The sequence below is a fragment of the Myotis yumanensis genome, unplaced genomic scaffold, assembly GCF_028538775.1.
Source record: "Myotis yumanensis isolate MYYU_CA2020_CCGP unplaced genomic scaffold, mMyoYum1.0.hap1 SCAF_3, whole genome shotgun sequence".
NCBI lineage: Eukaryota > Metazoa > Chordata > Mammalia > Chiroptera > Vespertilionidae > Myotis > Myotis yumanensis.
Genome location: NW_027223754.1, coordinates 121,741,252 through 121,765,656, shown reverse-complemented (window position 1 = coordinate 121,765,656; position 24,405 = coordinate 121,741,252). Strand labels below are relative to the sequence as shown.

General features: G+C 43.6%; 1 protein-coding gene across 1 annotated transcript in view; it reads left to right on the top strand.

Moving 5' to 3' along the window:
- The window catches only part of LOC139006820 (maestro heat-like repeat-containing protein family member 1), a 229,751-nt gene that overhangs the window by 99,592 nt on the left and 105,754 nt on the right, over positions 1-24,405 (top strand). Inside the window, exons 6-8 of the mRNA XM_070409531.1 lie at positions 14,799-14,955; positions 15,795-15,978; positions 16,254-16,401. The gene's annotated coding sequence lies outside the window, so the exon portion shown is untranslated. The remainder of the gene's footprint in view (positions 1-14,798; positions 14,956-15,794; positions 15,979-16,253; positions 16,402-24,405) is intronic.

Sequence of the window (24,405 nt, the reverse complement as noted above, 5' to 3'; positions counted from 1 at the left end):
TGAAGGAAGAAGTCATGAAACAGTTCGGCTATTGGAACTTAGTTCTGAGAACTTTGAAAGGGGTGAAAAAACCAGAGAACTAGTTCCCACTTTGGTCAAATTGACTAATTTTACTTCTTTGAATTTAGCAGTGATCAGAATGATTTTGATTGCTTTAAAATTTTATGAACTTTTAGATAAAATCTTTTTGAAACTTGGTTTCCTCATATAAAAGTGAGAATATTTAAACTTTCTTCATGGGCTTTACAGAATTAAACAAAATGGTGCGATAGACTAGCTATATCTAAGTGCTAAATAAATGGCTATAGCTATTACCCAGGTGTGATGGTTAATTTTATATGTCAACTTGGCTGGGCCATGGTGCCAAGATATTTGATCAAACATTATTCCAAATGTTTCTGTGAGGGTGTTGTTGGATCAGATTAACATTTAAATCAGTCGACTTTCAGTAGAGCAGATTATGTGTACTAATAAAGCCTAGGCGGCTTCCTGTGCAATGTTGTTGCCACACGATGGCTGCCACACAATGGCCTTATGCATAGCAAAGGTAGGGCCTGGGAGCCGCTCTGCACAATGAACCCTGGGGGTCCCATGGCTCCACGCAGCGTGGAAGAGGCCCATCCCAACGTCTCTCCTGCCACGCATGGAGGAGGTGGGTCGCGGCAGGGGAGGCAGTTGTGGGTGATAGGGCTGGCAGGGGAGGGCGGTTCACCAACCGGGCTGGCAGGGGCGGGCACTTGGGGGTGATCGGGCGGCAGGGGAAGGCAGTTAGAGCCCATGGGGCCGGCAGGGGAGGGCAGTTGGGAGCTATCAGGCTGGCAGGCAGACGTGGTTAGGTACAATCAGGCAGGCAGGTAGGCAAGTGGTTAGGAGCCAGCAGTCCCATATTGTGAGAGGGATATCTGACTGCTGGACATCCCCCGAAGGGGCCCCAAATTGGAGAGGGTGCAGGCCAAGTTGAAGACAACCCCCGGCCCCCATGCACGAATTTGGTGCACCAGGCCATGAGTTCTATATAACTTGAGTGGGCCTCATTCAGTCGGTTGAAGGCCTGAACAGAACAAAGACTGATCTTCCCAGAGCAAGAGGAGATTCTACCAGCAGAAAGCCTTTGCACTTGAACTGCAACTGTTCCTGGAATCTCCAGCCTGCCAATCTACCCCATCAGATTTTGGACTCACCAAGCCTCCATAATTTTGTGAGCCAATTACTTAAAAGAAATCTCTCAGGATATAGTATATCCTATTGGTTCGGTTCCTCTGAAGAACCTTAACTAATGCTTATGATGTCCTCAAGGTTCATTCACGCTCTAGTATGGGTCAGAATTTCCTTCAAATGTAACGCTCTTTGCAGATACATTTTCATTCATTCATTCATCCATCCATTGATGTACACGTGGATTGCCTCCACCTTTCAGCTAGCCTATCTAATAATAGACAAACATGGTAATTGACCATACCTTCGCTACACCCTCCATTGGCTAAGCAGTGTGATATGCAAATTAACCACTGACAAAGATGGTAGCTAACTTGCATACCACAGGCAGATACTGCAGGCAGATCCCGCTGTGCCGCCCCGCCTGGGGCTGACGGCGGCACAATCCCCAGCCACTGGCTGCCCCAGTGAGAGATCCTGGCCTGCTATGTGCGGGGCGGGGTGGGTGGGGCAGGTGGCCATGTAATCCGGAGCCGCCACCCACCCCAGCGCGGGATCCAGGTCTGCTGTGTGCGGGGCGGGGCAGGCAGGGTGGGCGGCAGCGCAATCCCGAGCCGCCACCTGCCCCATGACAGGGAGAGGCTGGCAGCCTCTCCCCCCACTGGCGTAGGAGCCCCTGGCACAGGCAGCTCCTCAGAAGTGACACGGGAGCTGTGACCTGAACCTGCCTACTCGAGCATCAGGCTTATGCTTATTGGAACTAGGCACCAATACATTAGAGAAGTTATCTACACTAATAAAAGAGAAACATGGTAATTAGCGTACGACCGCTACCCTTCCCATTGGCTAATCAGCATATCCTTATGCAAATTAACTGTCAGCCAAGATGGTGGCGGGCAGCCAGGCAGCTGGAAGCGAACATGAGGCTTGCTTGCTCCAGTGACTGAAGACTGCAACGTTCCCCGCCTGACTTGCCGGCCTCTGAGTTGCAACTCTAAGCAACTATGTACTATGTTGCAAATGTAGAAACCAGCTTTCAGCCTTCCAGGGATCTCAGAGCTGAAGTTATACATTGTTTCGATTATAGAACGGCAAACAAACCAGATATGAAGCCTCAGAGCTAGAGTCAGAGCTAAAGCTGGCTCAGAATAAAATTTTAAAAAGAGAAAAAAAAGGAGTGGTTGGGAGCTTCAGTCAACAATCGCCAGCCTGAAAGCAGCCCTCAGCCCCTCACCCAGACTGGCCAGGCACCCCAGTGGGGACCCCCACCCTGAAGGGTGTGTGACCAGCTGCAAACAGCCATCATCCCCTCATCCAGGCTGGCCAGGCACCCCAGTGGGGACACCCACCCTGATCCAGGACACCCTTCAGGGCAAACCAGCCAGCCCCCAGGCCTCTATTCTAAATAGTAAAAGGGTAATATGCCTCCCAGCACTGGGATCAGCAGAGCCACAAGGCCTCCTGGCACCGGATCAGCGTGACAGGGGGCAGCGCCCAAACCCCCTGATCGCCCTGCAGCTCTGTGCGCGACAGGAGGCGGGGCCACAACCTCCCTATCTGCCCTGCTCTGTTCGTGACAGGGGAAGGTGCCCCAACCCCCTGATGGGCCCTGCTCTGTGGGTGACAGGGTGCGGTGCCCCAACCCATCCCCCCACACCCCGCCCCACGGGCCCTGCTCTGTGTGTGATGGGGTAGAGCCATAACCTCCCCATCGGCCCTGCCCTGAGTGTGACAGTGGCGGCGCCCCAACCCCCTGATCCGCCTTGCTCTGTGTGTGACAGGGGGCGGTGCCCTAACTCCCCTATTGGCCCTACTCTGTGCGTGACAGGGCGGAGCTCCCTAACCCCCTGATGGGCCCTGCTCTGTGCGTGACAGGGGGCGGTGCCCCAACTCCCCAATCAGCCCTGCTCTGAGCCCGACCAGGGGCTGCACCTAGGGATTGGGCCTGCCCTCTGCCACCCAGGAGCAGGCCTAAGCCAGCAGGTCGTTATCTCCTGAGGGGTCCCAGACTGTGAGCGGGCACAGGCCGGGCTGAGGGACACCCCCTCTCCCCCGCCAGTGCACAAATTATTGTGCACAGGGCTTCTGGTTGTGGATAATGTGTCTAAAGACAGGGAGATTAAAAAATCTGCTCAAGTCTCTGCTTTCACATTATTGAGTACATTCCCAGAAGTGGGACTGCTGGATCATATGGTAATTCTATTCTCAATTTTTTGAGGAACTGCCATGCTGTTTTTCATAGTGGCTGCACCATTTTACATTCCCACCAGCAGACACAAGAGCTCCAATTTCTCCACATCCTTGCTAACCCTTGTTTTTCTCCCTCCCTCCCTCCCTTCCTTTCTTCCTTTCCTTTCCTTTCCTTTCCTTCCTTCCTTCCTTCCTTCCTTCCTTCCTTCCTTCCTTCCTTCCTTCCTTCCTTCCTTCCTTCCTTCCACCATCCTAATGAGCATGAGGTGGTATCTTATTATGGTTTTTATTTCCATTCCCCTGATGATTAGTGATGTTGAGCACCTTTTTATGTGCTTGCTGGCCATTTGTATATCTTCTCTGTAGAATTATCTTTTCAACTACTTTGCCCATTTTATAATTGGGTTATCTGATTTTGTTGTTGTTGTTGTTGAGTTGTACAAGTTCTTTATATATTCTAGGTAGTAGCCTTTTATTGGATATATGATTTGCAAATATTTTCTCCTATTCCATATGCTGTCTTTCCACTCTGTTGATTGTGTCTTTTGATGCGCAGAAGTTTTAATTTAGTTTTAGTTCAAGTTACCGATTTTTATTTTTTCAGCCTTTGTGTTTGTTATATCCAAGAATTATTGCCATCCAATATCTTGAAGTTTCCCCCCATTTTCTTCTAAGACTTTTATAGTTTATAGTTATGTTTAAATCCATTTAAGTTAAGTTTTATAAATGGTGTAAGTTCCAACTTTATTCTTTTCCATGGGGATATACCCCCCCACACACACTTTTTAAGCTATTCACTCTTTAGAAATCACTTACCATGGGTTTAGTTTTATCACTTACCATAGATTTAGTTCTTTTATCTAGGGGTGACCAAATCCATACATCTAGACTGCCTCTTTCCTGAATTCTAGTCCCCCATTTTAAACACCATGGAATACCAATTGGAGTCAGTGAAAGTGGGGCAGCCTGGAAATTCAGTTTGATTAATTATTGACTATTCAATGAGGAAAGAGAATATGTCCCATGCCCACTATAGTGTGGCTTAATGAGCAAAAGTAGTGTAATTAGATGTACACTGGAGAGTTATCAAAGAAACTGAGGTTCAGAGAGACAAGTATTATTAGGGTACACGTTGTACTGTTCCAGGGAGAGGCACATGGGGTCTGGGGGATGGGAACAACTGGTCTCTAGAAATGTGTTTTCTCTTACAGGACAGGCAGATTTCATGGGACTTTCTCAGGCCTAGGTAATATGTCTCACTCAAATCCCTATGTTTTCCTGGTTTTGAGTCTATGAACACCAAGCAATTCCAATTCACATCCACTTCCCAAAGAGAAAATTAGCTTATGCTCACTGGAAAGGGCTCCTTTATAAATACACATCCATTAGCAAATATAAATTTAGTGATTATGTATCTGTCATGAGCCTGAAACTTTCTGAGTTGCTAAGATAATTCAGTTTCTGGACTGATGCTCAGTTAATGACGTTTCCTATAGCTAGCTAGTCATGTGGTTTAGATACCATGACCTTTCCTCCCTAGACATAACATCTAGGCCTCAGTTTTATTTCAATTCCAGGGCCAGAAAAGCAGCAAAACAAGGGGGGCAAGCCAGGACCAGCTAACTAATGACCCCCTTCCCTGGCATTGACCCATCAGTGGAGACCATGACCCTGAAAGGATATGCCTGGAAAAGCAGATGAATATTCTATTGAGATCCTTCTCTAAGATCTCCCCTAAACTCCCAGCCTTTAAAACCCTCAAGACAAGGACCCAGCTCGCAGGGAGTGTGCCTGTGCCTTTCCCTTCACTCTTCATTCCCCACAGGTGTGCAACCCCTAAACTCTAAGGGCCTCCAGGAGACTTGCAACCAGGGGAGCAATGGGCAGCAGCATCTCATCCTGGGCTAACCCCTGAATCTGTCTCCAAGGCCCCTTTACTCTGAGCCAAAGTAGCCCTGCCTCAGCTAATTTCTTTCCTATAACATTTCCAGAGGCCAAAGCAGACCGCCTAGGTCTCTCCTGTTGCTGCTTCTATCCTAAGCCCTTCCTGTTTCACTATCCCCACCGTTAATAAACATACTCTTGAAATACCTGGACTTGTGTTGTGAAATCTTTCCTGCAGCAAGTCAAGAACAAACATACAACTAGCCTGCCTGAGGCAGACTGCTGTGGGCCCTGTCTCTGTCCACTAACTAACTCCAATTGATATGAGTAATAGTTAACCTTTTTTAGCTTTTACAATGCAGCATGCAAGGTGCTAAGCCTTTATGTTACCAAGAGAATTTCAATGACCCCACAAAAGTCCCATAGGATAGGTTCTTCCCTCCCGCCCCCAAGCTCTAAGAGAAAATTTATTTCGAAAGTCGCAGAGGTAGAAGAAATGAGCAATAGAAAAATGGGCTCCAGAAACAAGTTATGGAGGCAAAAGAAAAGGGCACTTTAAACTTAGGAGAAAGAGAGAGGCAAGGAGGACCAGCCTGGGGGGAAGAAGAGAGAGGAGGGAAATGGAAGGGGAAAGGCACAGGTGTGCTCCCAGGAGGGAGATCTCCAGGATAGGTCCTGTCATTATCTCCATTTTATAACTAAGGAAACTGAGGCCCAGAGGGTTTAAACAACACTCCAAGGCCACCCAACTGGTTACTAGTAGAGGAGGGATCTGAATCCAAGCAGTGTGACTCTTACTGGCACAAATACTTAAAATTAGCAAGAAGTAATGAGAACAGGAAAAGAAACAATGCTGGCCAACGAAGAATTTAAACGACACACAATATTTAACTCTGTGATTACTAGAAAAAATGCAAAGAGGAATACTTAACAGGTGTAAATAGCTCTCACGGGTGAGTTATAGAAAGCATATTTGTACATTATGTGTACGAAAAGGGGCCACATCTAAACCTGACAAGCTCAGGGAGGCCTTAAAAACTCAGAGACCTGAAGTAACCACATAGGATGGTCTGAAATTAAAACTCTAAGCAAAAGCAGTTCTTGACAGGTAGTCATGTCTTAGGCTAGAATCATCCCTGACAAAAGAATCTTTCCCTTAATTGAACCTGTCTATTGCCTATTTTTTTTCCTGAGCCCATTTCTTCTATAGCCACACTGGCTGGGCTAACTGGACTTCTTTAAGGAGAAGAGAAAAGATCAAAAATATGAATAAGAAAATATAGGGAAGCCCTGGCTGGTATGACTCAGTTGGTTAGAGCAATGTCCCATATACACCAAAAGGTCATGGATTTGATTCCCAGTCAGGGCACATACTAGTACCTAGGTTATGAGTTCAATTCCAGGTCTGTTCAGGAGGCAACCAATTGATGTTTCTCTCTCTCCTTCTCACTCTAAAAAAAACAAAAAAACGAAAACACTCCAAAAACAAAACAACCAAAACATGTCCTCAGCTGAGGATAAAATAAAAATTTAAAAAAAAGAAAATACAGGAAAGACAAAGCTGATAAAGGCAAACAGTAAAAGCAGTGGATCAACCAACTATACAGCTAGTACAAAGGTTAAAAGGTATGTAGGAAGATCATGTATAATTACAACAATAAATTAAGAGACACACAAGAACTAAAAGTAATGATAAAAACATAAATGTAGAGAGGATGAGTAAAAATTTTAGTGATTCTAGAATGTGTTTGAACTTAAGTGACTATCAACTTAAAATAGACTACTATAAACATAGCTTGGTATAGCACAGTGGTCGGCAAGCTCATTAGTCATCAGAGCCAAATATCAACAGTACAATGATTGAAATTTCTTTGGAGAGCCACATTTTTTAAACTTAAACTATACAGGTAGGTACATTGTTATTAACTTAATTAGGGTACTCCTAAACTGGCCTTTGCTAAAAACGTCCTCAATCTGATTGAGGTACATCCGCTGAGGTCGACCCCTTCCAACTCTCCCATCCACACTCGTCTTGTATACTTGTTTCCTCTATCTTTTGTCACCCACGCGCGATTTGCGGACGGGACTAGCACTAACCACTGCAAAATGAGACTGCTGACTGACTGGCTCACTCAACTCCTGCATGAATCGCGCGCCTCCCCATCGCTGTGTATCCCGTGGCCCGCCTGTGCCTAGTCTCCCGTAGCCTGACAGACTGACACCCCTCACTTCTAATGGCACTTTTTCAAAATAGACTTGCCCAGGCTGAAAACCAACTTCTGCCCATAGACCACAGAGTTTCTATCGCACTGTACATGCGCGCCCTCACGTGGTATTTTGTGGAAGAGCCACACTCAAGGGGCCAAAGAGCCGCATGTGGCTCGCGATCCGCGGTTTGACGACCACTGGTATAGCACATACTAACCACAAACAAAAAATTGACAAGAGATATAAAAAAAAATAAAGAAATCTAAGTATGACACTATTGAAAGTCAACAACATGCAAGAGAGAAAGCAAGGGAATAAAAACAAACTGGGAAGAACAACAAACACAATTAGAAACCAATGAATAAAATGGCAATAACTACGTACCTATCAATAAATACTCTAAATCTAAATGGACTAAATGTTCCAATCAAAGAGATAGGGAGGCTGGATGGATAAAAAAGACCCATAGTATGTGGGCTATAGGAGACCCACTTTAGATTGAAAGAAACACACAGACTAAAGATAAAGGGGTGGGGGAAAAAGCTATTTCATAAAAGTGGAAAAGAAATGAAATAAAAATATGGTAGCAATACTTACGTCAGACAAAATAGACTTTAAACCAAGGGTTGTAACAAGTGACTAAGGCACTTCATAATGATAAAGGGATCAATCCAACAAGAGGACAAAATTCTTGTAACTGTCTATACCCAATGTGGGAGTTCCTGAATACATAAAGCAAATATTGACAGACATTAAGAAAGATATTGACAGTAATACAGTACTAGGAGGGGACTTTAACACCCCATTGACATCAATGGATAGATCAATCAGTCAGAAAATCAAAAAGGAAACAGTGGCTTTATTTTATTTTTTTCAACATAGACATTCATTCATGTTGCCTATAACATCTTTGTCAGGATTTTGTTACCAGAATTATGATAGACTTATTAAATGAGTTTGGAGCCCTTCCCGATTTGGCTCAGTGGATAGAGCATCAGCCCATGGACTGAAGGGTCCCAGGTTAGATTCTGGTCACAGACACATACCTTGATTGCAGCCTCCTCCCCGGCCTGGGCCCTGATCAGGGCTCATACAGGAGGCAACCAATCGATGTGTTTCACTCACATCTATGTTCCTCTCTGTCTTTCCCTCTCTCTTCCACTATTCCTAAAAATCAATGGCAAAATATCCTCGGGTGAGGATTAACAAAAAACAAAAAGCCCTAGCTGGTTTGGCTCAGTGGCTAGAGCGTTGGCCTGTGGACTGAAGGGTCCCAGGTTTGATTCTGGTCAAGGGGCACATGCCCAGGTTGCAGGCTCAATCCTCAGTTGAGGGCATGCAGGAGGCAGCCAATCAATGACTCTCTTTCATCATTGATGTTTCTATTTCCCTCTCCCTTCCTCTCTGAACCACATAAACAAAAATGATATATAAAAATCACATGATCATATCAATAGATGCAAAAAAATCATTTGAGAAAATCCAACATCCATTTGTGATTAAAAAAAATCTCAGCAAAATGGGTATATAGGGAACATATGTCAATGTAATAAAGGCCATATATGACAAACCCACAGCTAACATCATACTCAATGGTGAAGAGATAAAAGCTTTTTATTTTCTTGTAAAATTTTGAAATATCTAAAAAAATTAAAAAATATATTTTTATTGATTTTAGAGTGAAAGGGAGAGGGAAAGAGAGATAGAAACATCAATGTTGAGAATCATTGACCGCTGCCTCCTGCACACCCCACACTGGGGATCAAGGCCGCAACCCAGGCATGTGCCTTGGCTGGAATTGAATCCCGGACCCTTCAGTCCTCGGGCTGACACTCTATCCACTGAACCAAACTGACTACGGCTAAAAGCTTTTTCTTTAAGATCATGAACAAGAGAAGGATGTCCACTTTCACCACTTTTATGCAACACAAACTTGGAAGTCCTAGCCACAGCAATCACACAAGAAAATGAAATAGAAGGCATCCAAATTTGAAAGGAAGAAGTAAAACTGTCATTATCTGCAAGTGACTTAATACTATATATACAAAACTCTAAGGAATATACTAAAAAACTATTAGAACTAATAAATGAATTCAGTGAAGTTGCAAGATACAAAAAAAGAAAAAGAAAAAAGAAATGCAGGAATGTGTTGCAATTTTATACAGCAAGTAGAGGCCCAGTGCATGAAATTCATGCACGGATAGGGTCCCTAGGCCTGGCCAGTGATCAGGGCCTATCAGGTTTCTCATCTCCCTGCCTTCCTGCCTCCTCCTTTCCTCACTGCCTGCTCACTGCCACTATTTGGGTCCCTGTCTCCTGCTTTCTCTTGCTCCCTCAGTGCCCTGACACTGGTTGCCTGCCATGTTCTGTGCCACCCCCTGGTGGTCAGTGCATGTCATAGTGAGTGACTGAACTCCTGGTCTCCTGGTTGAATTCCTGAGGGGACACTTTGCATATTAGTCTTTTATAAATAAATAGATAGATAACAAACTATCAGAAAGAGAAATTAAGAAGAGAATCCCATTTACAATTGCATAAAAAATAAAAATAAAATACCTAGAAATAAATTTAACCAAGGATGTAAAAGACCTGCACTCAGAAAACTATGTAAGATATTGAAGAAATGCACTGAAGAAGATACAAGGAAATGGAAGGGTATAGCACGCTCACAAATAGGAAGAATTAACATCACTAAAATGCCCATACTACCCAAAGCATTCTACAGATTCAATGCAATCCCTATCAAAATACCGTTGACATTCTTCACAAAATTAGAACAAGTACGCCTAAAATTTAAATGGAATCACAAAAGATCCTTTGGAGCCAAAACAATCCTAAAAGAAAAACAAAAATGAGGTATTAAGTTGCCTGATATCAAACTATACTACAAAGCTACAGTAATCAAAACAGCATGCTATGGCATAAAAGGTCACATAGATCAATGCAACATAATAGAGAGCACAGAAATAAACCCACACCTCAGTTAATCTAACACAGTGGAGTCAAGAATATTCAATGTGGTGAAGACAGTCTCTTCGATAAATGTTGTTGGGAAAACTGGACAGATGCATGCAAAAGAATGAAGCTGGATTGCTTTCTAATAACATATCCAACCATAAACTAAAAATGGATTAAAGACTTAAATGTAAGACCTGAAACCATAAACCACCTAGAAGAAAACATAGGCAGTAAACACTTTGACATTGCTCTTAATGATTTTGTGTGTGTAGGGGGCGGGGGGTATCTCCTCAGGGAAGGGAAAAGTTTTTGCACAGAAAAGAAAACAATCAACAAAAAAAAGGCAACTCACTGAACAAGAGAACATATTTGCCAATGATACATCAACACCAAAAAACCCCAAACAACCCAATTTAAAAACGTGCAATGGACCTGATTAGACATTTATCCAAAGAGGACATACATATGGCTATTAGACATATGAAAAGATGCTCAACATCATGAATCATCTGGGAAAGCAAATTAAATTAAATTAAAACCACAATGAGATATCTCCTCACCCCTGTCAGAATGGCTATCATCATTAAATCAAAAGACAAATGTTGGCAATGATGTAGAAAAGGGAATCCTTGTGCACAGTTGGTAAGATTGTAAATTGGTGCAGCCACTGTAGAAAACAGTACTGAGGCTCCTCAAAAAATTTAAAATAGAACTACTTTATGACCAAAAAATCAACTTATGGATATTTATCTAAAGGAATCCAAGACACTAATTTGAAAAGATGTATGCAGCCCTATGTTCATTGCACCATTATTACAAGAACCAAGAGATGGGAGCAGCCTAAGTGTCCATTCATAGATTGATAAAGAATGAATAAAGAAGATGTGGTACATATATAATGGAATATTACTCAATCATAAAAAGGAATGGAATCTTGCCACTTGCAACAACAGGGATAGGCCGAGAGGGTATTATTCTAAGTGAAATAAGACAAACAACAAAGGATTTCATTAATATGGGGAATTTACATAACAAATGAACAAGCAAAACAGAAACAAAATCACATAGAGAACAAATCATTGGTTGCCAGATGGAAGGGGGTTCAGGGAAAAGGTGAAGAAATTAAGTACAAATTGCCAGTTATAGGCCTATGTGGTCTGGCTCAGTGGATAGAGCATCCACTTTTGGACTCAGAGTCCCAGCTTCGATACCCAGTCAGGGCACATGCCTGGGTTGTGGGTGATCCCCAGTAGTGGGTGTGCAGGAGACAGCCAATCAATGATTCTCATCATTGATGTTTTTGTCTCTCTCTCCCTCCCCTTTCCTCTCTGAAATCTATAAAAATATATATTTTAAAAATTGCCAGTTATAAAAACAGTCAAGAGGAAGTAAAGTAGAGCATACAGGAAAGTCAATAACATTTTAATAGGTAAGTATGGTGTCAGATGGGTACTAGATTTAATTGTGTGATCACTAGGTAAGTTACATAAATGTCCAGTCAGTATTGTTGTACTCCTGAAACTAATATCATATTGCATGACAACTGAAATTGGAAAAAAAAGACGTCCAAGTTCCTGTACAGCCCAGTTGAGGCGAGTACTGTCCATTCAGAGGTAGAAATAACACGTTCACATATTAAGGCCTGGCAAGAGGGAGGATCAGAATACTGGTTTCTCAATTCTCTGCTAGCCTTTTTGCCAGCAGTGCTTGGTAAATATGAGCCCATTTCTTCAAGACAATCATCTGTGGAGGTTAGAACATCTGCGCCAATAGGCGGAGGATCACACATCCTGCACCGGGCAAGGACCGCGAGGGAGGTCGCAGGTTGGCATTAAGCCCAAAGGCTGTGTGTGGTTAGAAAGGCTGGCCCAGGGTCCATCACCTGCAGCTTCCCTACCTCCAGGAAACAGTCCCGCCCTGAGCCAGCCGCGCAAGCCCAGTGGTGCAAAAAGAGACCACGCCCACGTCCCCAAGTGAGCACGCGCAGTGGCGCGGGGCGTGGCTCCGCCGCACGCTCCTCTGGGGACTGGGTGTAGCCGCGCTTTTAAGCTCCGCGACCTTATCTCTCATACCTCAGCCGCCTGGCCTGAAGCGAAGCTGTCTTGCCCGGGAAGAGAGTGGTCACGGTGTCGCGTGGTAACAAAGCTAAGGACAGGAGAACCTACATGAGAAAGGACGTCCTCCGGTGTAAGTGCTAACCAGTGGCTGTTTGCGGAGGGGCGGGGGGCGCCGGGAGCAGGAAAAACCTTCGCGACTTGGAGGGGCGGAGCTAACGTGTGATTGATAGGCGAGAAACCTGTGCAAGGGCGAATGGGAGGTGAGTGAGGGCGGGATCTGCAGTTGAACTGAAGTGGTGCTTTGGAGTAATAATAACTAACACGCACCAGGGACTTCAGTAACCCATCTGTGCAACCGCTTTTTATAAGTTACTTATTTAGTGGGCACTGTAACCTTATGGATATGCAGTTTTATCTGTCTCTCCTTTACACGCGGGGAAACTGAGGGTTAGGGCTATTAACTTAGGCAAGAATACAGCTGGGGTCCCAAATTTAGAAACCTGCCTCAGAGCCCATACTGTTAATGGCTCTGCCCTTCAGAAAAGCAAGGTGGAGTGGGGTCCAGTCAAGAGGGTTCGGTTGAATGGAATTGACCAGATTGTTGGAGGATGTGCAATGAAAAGTGGAAAAAACACCAAGTAGCAGGTTTTTCCTACAGGATGTGAGAGCTCTGAGGATGGAGGTGGGAGGCCGGGCCATGTCTCCTGCTGTGGGAGCATTGCAGCCTCGCTGGTGCTGTGCCTGGATTAACTGTAGGTGCAGAAAAGGTTTTCTTTTGTGGCTGTGTTGTCTCCCAGGTGTGTGAAGTTAAAGCATTTTAGGGGCTTAAAATTGGGATTGTGCTTTTAAATTGTTTCTGTCTTCTCTGGCTGCCATAACAAAACGCCATACATTGGGTGGCTTAAACAACAATTTTGTTTGTTTGTTTTTGTTGTATTTTAATTCTCACCTGAGGATATTTCCCCATTGATTTCTAGAGAGAGTGGAAAGGAAGTGGGGGGCGGGGTGGAGAGAGAAACATCGTGGGAGAGAAACATAGATTGGTTGCCTCCCGCCTGTACCAGGACTGGGGAACTTGCACCCCAGGTACCCTTGACCAGGACCCTTGGATCTGCAAGCTGATGCTCTAACCAGGGCCAGAGTTCTTTTCTTTTTTCTTTTCCTTTTCCTTACAGTTCTAGAAATTGGGAAGTCGAAGATTAAGGTTCCAGCCTAGTCTGTTCCCTGTCCAGGACCCTTTTCCTGTCTTGCAGAAGGTCGGTCCCTTTCTTACTAGTACTTGTCCTCACATGGCTGGTAAGGAGAGAGCTCTCTTACTCCTATAGGGCCACCTATCTTAATAAGGATTAGGACCCACTGTTATACCTTAATTTAATCTTAATTACCCTTTTCATTTTCTGTTAATTGCCTCCTAAAAGCCCTCCCTCCAAATAAAATAGAGTCTCATGTTGGGGGTTAGGGCTTTAACACATGAATTTGAGGGAGGGTGGGACACAGTTCAGTCAGTAGCAATAATTTATACCCAAGTAAATAACAAGTGATAATTGAAGACTGAAGAAAATGAACACTTTCAAAACTTACACTTTCACATAACGTCTTATTACCTCATTTAATGAGCATGAGGTTTGTGCCTTAGCACTGGTGGGGAATTCTAGGGAGAACTTGTGTGGAAGGTCATGGTTGTCCTTCAGGCAGCCAATCTGAAGAGGTCAGAAAAAGCTACACCAAGCATTCTTAAAGCACAAATAGTGTATCTACTATTTGTGGATTTATCTAAACCCTTCTTTAACTTCTGACTTAGCTTGCGCTGTTTCTGGAATAATGAGATCCATAATTACCATCCACAGGGAGTGAAATAATAATTACTTTTTCTTTTCTTTTAATCCTCCCCCGAGGATATTTTTCCATTGATTTTTAGAGAAAGTGGAAGAGAGAGGGAAAGACAGGGAAATATCGATGTCAGAGAAACATATCGATGGGTTGCCTCCTGCACATGCCCCAACCAGGGCCTGGGCCGGGGAAGAGCCTGCAACTGAGGTATGTGCCCTTGACTGGAATCAAACCTGGGACCCTTTAGTCCACACGCTGGCGCTCTATCCACTGAGCCAAACCAGCTAGGGCAATAATTACTTGTTTTCTGTATTGTTTCCTGTTGTCATTCCTAAGTTTGGTAAACAAGTCTATTTTCACCTTACCCTGGTGAGAGAAGAATGAGGAAATACAAAGCTTAGGAGCTTGAAGGTCTGGCAGATGTGCGTACAAATCTTGGATTCAGGCAATTGCTATGTGACTATCGGCATGTCACTTAACCTTTTGTTTTAAAAACAAATTTTTTATTGATTTCAGAGAGGAAGGGAAAGGGAGAGAAAATCATTGATCGCTGCCTTCTGCACACCTCCTACTGTGGATGAACCTGCAACCCAGACATGTGCCCTGATCGTGATTTGAATCGTGACTCCTAGTGTCATAGATCAATACCCAACCACTGAGCCACACCAAGTGGGCAAGTCATTTAATCTTTCTGTCAGTTTCTTCATCTATAAAATAGAGCTAGCAATAATACTGACTACATGGTTGTGAGGTTATATGAAAACAGTTTGTAACGACTAAAGAACTGGCCTTGCACTAGATATTTAAGTTATGGGACATCCTCCACTGACACCTCTGAAGAGGTTTCTGTAACAGAAACCTCCACCTACAGCCCCCATGTGAAGCTTGCTGTATATTCATCAAATTTTTATTGAATCCCTGCTAATTGTCAGAGCACCTGGCATGCTGAGTGCTAGGGGCAGGGAAGAACAAGACAGACAAAGTTCTTTCTTTTATGCAGCTTATACTGTAGTGGGGAGGACTCAATGAATTGAGTTGAGTGCTAAGAACTATGAAGAAACTAAATGCAGGGTAATGACAGGAAAGAGTGACTTTCTGTAGAGCGGCCTGCGTGTGTGCATGCACACGTATTTGGAGGGAGGGTGATTGACCACTGTAGGGGGGCCAACTGAAGGGAGAGACTTCCCTGAGGAGCTGAGCTGTCCTTGAGGATTCCTCATTCCCTGGGGAGGGACAGAAAGTGAAGAGCTGATACGATCAGGCTGGATGCCTTAGATGTCTGTAAGTGATCTGTTTTAAAAGGGCAGGAGCCAGACAGAAGGCTCTGATTCTTGAGGCCAAAACTTTTTTTGGAAGCAGCTCTGGTTTGTACGGAAATGGAAGGTAGGATGAACGAAGCAGCAAACTAAAGGTGTCTATAAAATAAGGTTATGTACATTAACCTGTGCCATGTCAGAAAAACTGTAATTGTACTTGTAATTCTCTGCCTGTGTGTCATGATTCTATTGACAGGTCTCCCATCAGGATAAAGCAGCATTTGTCATGCACATACTGCCCTGTGCAGAAGTGAGGGAAAACTGCTGCAGAAGTGAATACAGGCAACATCTTTGATCCCAGGGCACAGGTCTTTGAGAGGAAATCTCCAAGCCTCTTGAGGAGGCATTAGAAGGCTATCCAGGCAGCAAAAGTACCTCAGGTGAAATGGAGGGAGTTTCTGTATAAGGGCTTTCGTATTCTGCATTCTTCTAGAGCCCTTTGTGATAAATGTCGCTGGGTAGATTGCATGATTTGGTGTGTCTTCATGGGGATATGCACATGATGGAGAGAACATAATTTCTTCTTGCCAAATAATGTAGAGCCTAAGGAGAAAATCCGTAATCAGTATTGAGACTGCTCTTAAGAACTGTTCTAGATTTCAAGCCGGTTCTTCCTGGCTCATCAGAGAACTACCAGATATTTTTCTCCCCTTAGGATCATGGCTGATAAAAACCAGGAGATCGGTGGCATCCATTTCCCTTTTCCCTTCACACCCTATTCCATCCAGATAGACTTCATGACAGTGCTGTACCAGGTGTTGGAGGATGGCAAGATTGGGATATTTGAGAGTCCAATTGGCACTGTAAGTATGAACAGCTGCCCCAAGAGGGCTCTTGGGAGACCTTGATTACAACTAGTCAGAGGTTTATTTGCCTCTGCAGAGATTTTCATGGTTTGGAGTTTGGCAAAGTAGTTTTCTCAGTTTACCTTTCTGAGTAATGCTCACTTCCCTGTATTAAATTGTTAAACACAACCCCGGGTTCTAAGGAAAATTAGGCTACAGGTAAAGGAGAATTTGAATGGCAGTGGTTCTCCTTTAGGGAGCAACATAGAAATTTATTGCCCTGCCAGGTTGGGCTCTGTTGGTTGAGCATTGTTCCATGTTCCAGGAGGTTACTGGTTTGATTCCCGGTCAGGGCACATGCCTGGTTTGTGGGTTGAACCCCAGTAGGGGCATGCAGAAGATAGCTGATCAATGTTTCTTTCTCATCAATGTTTCTCTCTCTCCCTCTCCATTCCTCTCTCTAAAATAAATGAAAACCTTTTTTTAAAAAAAGTCAAATTTATCAAATTTGGCGCGATGGGCTGGTGCTTTTAATTCTTTTGTCTGTTTCTTAAGAAATGTACTTTTCTCATAGCACATTTTGAAATTATAACCTATGTTCTCTTGTTTCTTGGTTTGTGTATTTTGGTGATTAGTACCTTCCTCTTGGGATGAATAAGATGTAGCTTTCTTACCATCCCTTTTCCCTGCCACTCCTGATGTAATTAGCTGTTTTTAGTTTCTGCTAAGGCATTATACTATGATTGTTTTTTCATGGAATAATGTTATTTTTCTAGAGTTAATAATTGCCTTTTAAAAGCTTGTTTAGTTTTTAATATGCTTATGCTAATTCCACACACATCATCCAGTAGTCTCTCAATATGATACAGATTTTCACATTGTCCAAAACTACAGTTGGCCCTTGTCTGTGGGTCCTGCATCCATGGGTTCAACCAACTCCAGATCAAAAATATTGGGGGGAAAAGCTACCTTGTTGCTGACATGTACTATGTAGTTAGAGCTATGACAGTTGCTGAACATGTAGAGACTTTTTTCTTATTATTATTCCCTAAACAATATAGTATAGCAATTATTTATATAACATTTACATTATATTATCATAAGTAATCTAGACATGATTTAAAGTATATGGGAGGATGTGCATAGGTTACGTGCAAATACTAAGTCATTTATCTACACTAATAAAAGAGAAAGATGCTAATTGACCGTACCTTTACTATACCCACCAGCCAGAGTTACTATGCAGATTAACCCAACAAAGATGGCGGTTAAATTTGCATACCCAGGTGAGGTGGGCAGCGTCAGACGCTGCCAGTAGGTCTGCACCCCAGAATGGGCCCCGGGGAGACAGGCTGGGCAGCGCCAGAAGCCACCCTCGGGGTTCGGGCCCCAGATCGAGGACGGGGGAAATGGGCAGGCAGTGCCAGACGCTGCCTGGGGCGTTCTGGGCCCCTGATTGGGAACGCGGGAGAGGCGGGGCAGGCAGCACCAGACACCACCCCTGTGGTCCGGGCCCCAGATCCGGACCTGGGGAGGTGGGTGGGAAGCGCCAGAAGCCACCCACGGGGTCCGGGTCCCAGACCGGGGAAAGGTGGAGTTGGGTGGGCAGCGCCAGATGCCACCCGGGGAGGTAGGGCGGGTAGTGCCAGACACTGCCTGCGGGGTTCGGACTCCAGATCGGGGACGGGCGAGACGGGGCAGGCAGCGCCAGATGCCACCACGGGGTCCAGTAGAGCGAGAAAACTGGTGGCTTGGAGGGCGTGGCTCCCTCTGTCATCCAGCTTCCTCATCACAGCTGTGAAAACTGAGAGCAGGGAGGAGGAAGTCCCACCCCCACAGAATTAGCCAGAATCAGCCATTGGTCACACAGCTCTCAGCGGCCTGACAGCCAGGACTCTCATTCACCTGCGTCTCAGACCGTGATAGTAGAGAGGTGGGACTATGTCCAAAGAAGAACTGTTGATACAAGGTAGCTCTGCAGCCGAAAGATGCCTGTGTTATCGATAGAAAATGTCTGAAGAGCAACGTGTGTCTGATCTTGAAAGAAGGCGGCGCCTGCGACAGAATATACCTGAAGACCAGCTACTGGAAAAACGTCACTGTGAAGCTGAAAAACACCGATGTCATCGGCAGAAAATGTCTGAAGACCCACGTGCCTTTCAGGTTGAAAGAAGGCGGTGGCGATGACAGTCTAGAGAACAGTCATCAACAAGTACTACCAATACTGGTAGGAACTGCCTTCTCAGCAAACATGGAGTACATGAGGATGCAATTCTCGAACACAGTTGTGGTGGAATGACTGTTCAATGTGAATTTTGCCTATCCCTAAATTTCTCTTTTGAAAAACCATCCGATGGGAAATTTACTCGATGTTGTAGCAAAGGGAAAGTCTGTCCAAATGATATTCATTTTCCAGATTACCCGGCATATTTAAAAAGATTAATGACAAACGAGGATTCTGACCATAAAAATTTCATGAAAAATATTCGATCCATAAATAGTTCTTTTGCGTTTGCTTCCATGGGTGCAAATATTGCATTGCTATTAGGGTATGGGCCATACTATTTTAGAATACACGGACACATTTATCACCGTACTGGAACTTCACATCCTTTGGATGGTGTTTCTCAGAAGTTTGCTCAACTCTATATTTTGGATACAGCTGAAGCTACAAGTAAAAAATTAGCAATGCCAGAAAATCAGGGCTGCTTAGAAAGACTCATGATCAACATCAACAACCTCGTGCATGAAATAAATGAATTAACAAAATCTTACAAGATGCTACATGAGGTAGAATAGGAATCCCAATCTGAAGCAGCAGCAAAAGGTATTGCTCCCATAGCAGTAACAATGGCAATTAAATACGATCGTAACAGTGACCCAGGTAGATATAATTCTCCTCGTGTAACCGAGGTTGCTGTCATATTCAGAAACAAAGATGGAGAACCTCCTTTTGAAATGGACTTGCTCATTCATTGTAAACCAGATCCCAATAATCCAAGTGCCACTAAAATGAAACAAATCAGTATCCTGTTTCCTACATTAGATGCAATGACATATTCTATTCTTTTTCCTCATGGTGAAAAAGGCTGGGGAACAGATATTGCATTAATACTTAGAGACAACAGTGTAATCGACAATAATACTAGGCGAAATGTAAGGACACGAGTCAAAGGCAGTATTATGATTTCATCTCTCTGTGAGGGACACATTCAATCCTATTTTAAACGCAGGAAAATTAACAGTTTATTGTGGATTCGTATTCAAAAATGGAGGCCAATCAGATAAATTTCATCAAAGCAAACCAATCTAAGTTGAGAGTTGAAAAATATAGTGGTTTGATGGATTATCTCAAATCTAGATCTGAAAATGAAAATGTGCCGATTGGTAAAATGATAATACTTCCATCATCTTTTGAGCGTAGTCCCAGAAATATGCAGCAGCGATATCAGGATGCTATGGCAATTGTAACGAAGTATGGCAAGCCCAATTTATTTACAACCATGACATGCAACCCCAAATGGGCAGATATCACAAACAATTTACAATGCTGGTAAAAAGTTGAAAACGGACCTGACTTGGTAGCCAGAGTTTTTAATATTAAGCTGAGCGCTCTTTTAAATGATATATGTAAATTCCATTTATTTGGCAAAGTAATAGCTAAGATTCATGTCATTGAATTTCAGAAATTCGGACTGCCTCACGCTCACATATTATTGATATTAGTTAGTGAGTCCAAATTACATTCAGAAGATGACATTGACCATATAGTTAAGGCAGAAATTCCAGATGAGGACCAGTGTCCTCGACTTTTTCAAGTTGTAAAATCAAATATGGTACATGGACCATGTGGAATACAAAATCCAAATAGTCCATGTATGGAAAATGTTCAAAGGGATATCCAAAAGAATTTCAAAATGCAACCATTGGAAATATTGATGGATATCCCAAATACAAACGAAGATCTGGTAGTACCATTTCTATTGGAAGTAAAATTGTCGATAATACTTGGATTGTCCCTTATAACCTGTATTTGTGCCTCAAATATAACTGTCATATAAATGTTGAAGTGTGTGCATCAATTAGAAGTGTCAAATATCTATTTAAATACATCTATAAAGGGCATGCTTGTGCAAATATTCAAATTTCTGAGAAAAATATTATCAATCATGACGAAGTACAGGACTTCATTGATTCCAGGTATGTGAGCTCTCCTGAGGCTATTTGTAGACTTTTTAGAATGCAAATGCATGACCAATCTCATGCAATCACAAGATTAGTTATTCATTTGCCAAATGATCAGAATTTGTATTTTCATGCCGATGATTTTGCTGAAGTTTTGGATAGGGCTAAAAGGCATAAGTCGACTTTGATGGCTTGGTTCTTATTGAATAGAGAAGACTCTGAAGCACATAATTATGATTTTGGGAGATTCCACAGCATTATGTGTTTAATAATTCTTTGTGGACAAAACACCGAAATGGTGGGAATAAAGTATTAGGTAGACTGTTCACTGTGAGCTTTAGAGAACCAGAACGATAATACCTTAGACTTTTGCTTCTGCATGTAAAAGTTGCGATAAGTTTTGAGGATCTGCGAACTGTAGGAGGTTTAACTTATACATTTCATGAAGCTGCTAAACACCGAGGATTATTACTTGACAACAGTATCTGGAAAGATACGACTGACGATGCAATCATCCTTAATATGCCCAAACAACTACGGCAACTTTTTGCATGCATATGTGTGTTTGGATGTCCTTCTGCTCAGACAAATTATAGGATGAGAATAAATCTCATTTTATTGAAGATTTCTGTTGGAAATTACACTGAAGATAAGGTGCCTGTGTGAACTGTGAAATGCATGCCCTTAACGAAATTCAGGAGGTATTCACATTGCATGGAATGAAATGTTCACATTTCAAACTTCCGGACTATCCTTTATTAATGAATGCAAATACATGTGATGAATTGTATGAGCAACAACAGGCAGAGGTTTTGATAAATTCTCTGAATGATGAACAGTTGGCAGCCTTTCAGACTATAACTTCAGCCATCAAAGAGCAAACTGTACACCCCAAATGCTTTTTCTTGGATGGTCCAGGTGGTAGTGAAAAAACATATCTGTATAAAAACACATTATATTAGAGGTTGTGGTGGTACTGTTTTGCCCACAACATCTACAGGAATTGCTGCAAATTTACTTCTTGGTGGAAGAACCTTTCATTCCACATAGAAATTACCCATTCCATTAAATGAAGCTTTAATTTCTAGACTTGATATAAAGAATGAAGCTGCTAAAACCATTAAAAAGGCCCAACTTATTATTGATGAATGCACCTTGGCATCCAGTCATGCTATAATCGCCATAGACAGATTACTAAGAGAAATTATGAATTTGAATGTTGCATTTGTTTTGGAAATTCTCCTTCTCAGAGGGGATTTTCGACAATGCCGCAGTACTGTACTACATGCTATGCGATCGGCCATAGTACACTCAAGTTCAAAGTACTGTGATGATTGGGGATGTTGTAGAAAGTTGTCTCTTAAAACAAATATGAGATCAGAGGATTCTGCTTATAGTGAATGGTTAGTAAAACTTGGAGATGGCAAACTTGATAGCAGTTTTCATTTAGGAATGGATATTATTGAAATCCCCCATGAAATGATTTGTAATGGATCTATTATTGAAGCCACCTTTGGAAATAGTATATCTATAGATAATATTAAAAATATATCTAAACATGCAATTCTTTGTCCAAAAAATGAGCATGTTCAAAAATTAAATGAAGAAATTTTGGATATACTTGATGGAGAGTTTCACACATATTTGAGTGATGATTCCGTTGACTCAACAGATGATACTGAAAAGGAAAATTTTCGCATTAAATTTCTTAATAGTATTACTCCTTCAGGAATGCCATGTCTTAAATTAAAATTGGAAGTGGGTGCAATCATCATGCTATTGAGAAATCGTAATAGTAAATGGGGTCTTTGTAATGGTACCAGATTTATTATCAAAAGATTACGACCGAACATTATCAAAGCTGAAGTATTAACAGGATCTGCAGAGGGAGAGGTTGTTCTGATTCCCATAATTGATTTGTCCCCATCTGACACTGGCCTCCCGTTTAAATTAATTCAACGACAGTTTCCCATGATGCCAGCATTTGCAATGACTATTAATAAATCACAAGGACAAACTCTAGACAGAGTAAGAATACTCCTACCTGAACCCATTTTCGCACATGGGCAGTTATATGTTGCTTACTCTCAAGTTCGAAGAGCGTGTGACATTAAAGTTGTAAATACTTCATCCCAGGGGAAATTAGTCAAGCCCTCTGAAAGTGTTTTCACTCTTAATGTGGTATACAGGGAGATATTAGAATAAGTTTAATCACTTTATCAGTCATTATTTGCATCAATATTGTTTTGATATCATGAATTTGTTGTTATTTATTAATAAAATTATGTATTATTTTCATATACAATGTACTCATTTCCTTTTATCTCTCACACTTTTATTATAGAGAAAGGGCAAATAACAATATTAAAATATTTCCTCTAATTAATTCCTTTTCAATGTGTATGAATTTCATGCACCGGGCCACAATTCTAATCTAATAAAGGAGAAACATGCAAATTGACCGAACCTCCGCTACGCCGCAAGCCACGCCCACCAGCCAATCAGAGCAATTACATGCAAATTAACCCAACCAAGATGGCAGCTGGCAGCCACGGAGCTGGAGCAAGCAGGAGACTCGGTTGCCACGCAATGGAGGAAGCCAAGCTTCCCGCCTGCCCTGGTCGGTTGTGGCCTCTGCTCACGGCAACAAAGTTTCAATTATCAAAGATAAATAAATCCCATATACCTGCTTCCAGCTACTGGGAGCTCTACTGGGAGCTTGGGTGGCTGGGGGCCGTGGCCAGCCTGCAAATAGCCATAAGCCCCTCATCCAGACTGGCCATGCACCCTAGCAGGACCACCCCCCCTCCCCAAACCCTGAAGGGAGTGTGGCCAGCCTGAAAATGGCCCTCAGCCCCTCACCCAGGCTGCTCAGGCACCCCAGCAGGGACCCCCACCCTGAAGGGGCTATGGCCAGCCTGCAAATAGCCATCAACCCCTCACCCAGGCTGCTCAGGCACCCCAGCAGGACCCCCACCCTGATCTGGGACCCCCCTCAGGGCAAACCAGCCGTCCCTCACCCATGCACCAGGCCTCTATCCTATATAATAAAAGGGTAACATGGAAATTGATCCTAACAGCAGCATGACTGGGAATTACTGGTCACTGTGACACACACTGACTACCAGGGGGCAGGCACTCAATGCGGGAGCTGTCCCCTGGTTTTCATTGTGCTCCCACTGGGGGAGCTCTGCTCAGCCACAAGTCAGGCTGATGACTGCCCGTACAGTGTTGGTGGTGGGAGCCTCTCTTGGCTCCTCAAAAGCACTAAGGATATCCGACTGCAGCTTAGCCCTGCTCCCCGTTGGCAAGTGGACATCCCCTGAGGGCTCCTGGGCTGCCAGAGTGATATCTGGCTGCCAGCTTAGGCCCAACCCCCTGGGGAGCAGGCCTAAGCCAGCAGGTGGTCACCCCTTGAGGGGTCCCAGACTGTGAGAGGGCACAGGCTAGGCTGAGGGACCCCCCCCCCCCCGAATACACAAATTTTTGTGCACTGGGCCTCTAGTCTTACCTAATAATAGACAAACATGTAAATTGACCGTACCTTTGCTATGCTAACCAGCCAATCAGGAGAGTGCAAATTAACTAAACAAAGATGGTGGTTAATTTGCATACGTAGGCTCTAAGCGGTGGAGCGAAACCTGATGGCCCGTGGCTGGTAGATCAGCGAGGCCTCACGGCTATGGGGCTGGAAGAGCAGCGAAGCCTGATGTTTCCAGGGTCAGCGGAGCAGTGAGGCCTCATGGCCCTGGGGCTGGCGGAGCAGCAAGGCCTGACGTTTCCGGGGCCGGCTCCAGCTGGAGCCTGGCCAGAGCGAAGGCCTGGATCCTGGGTGCC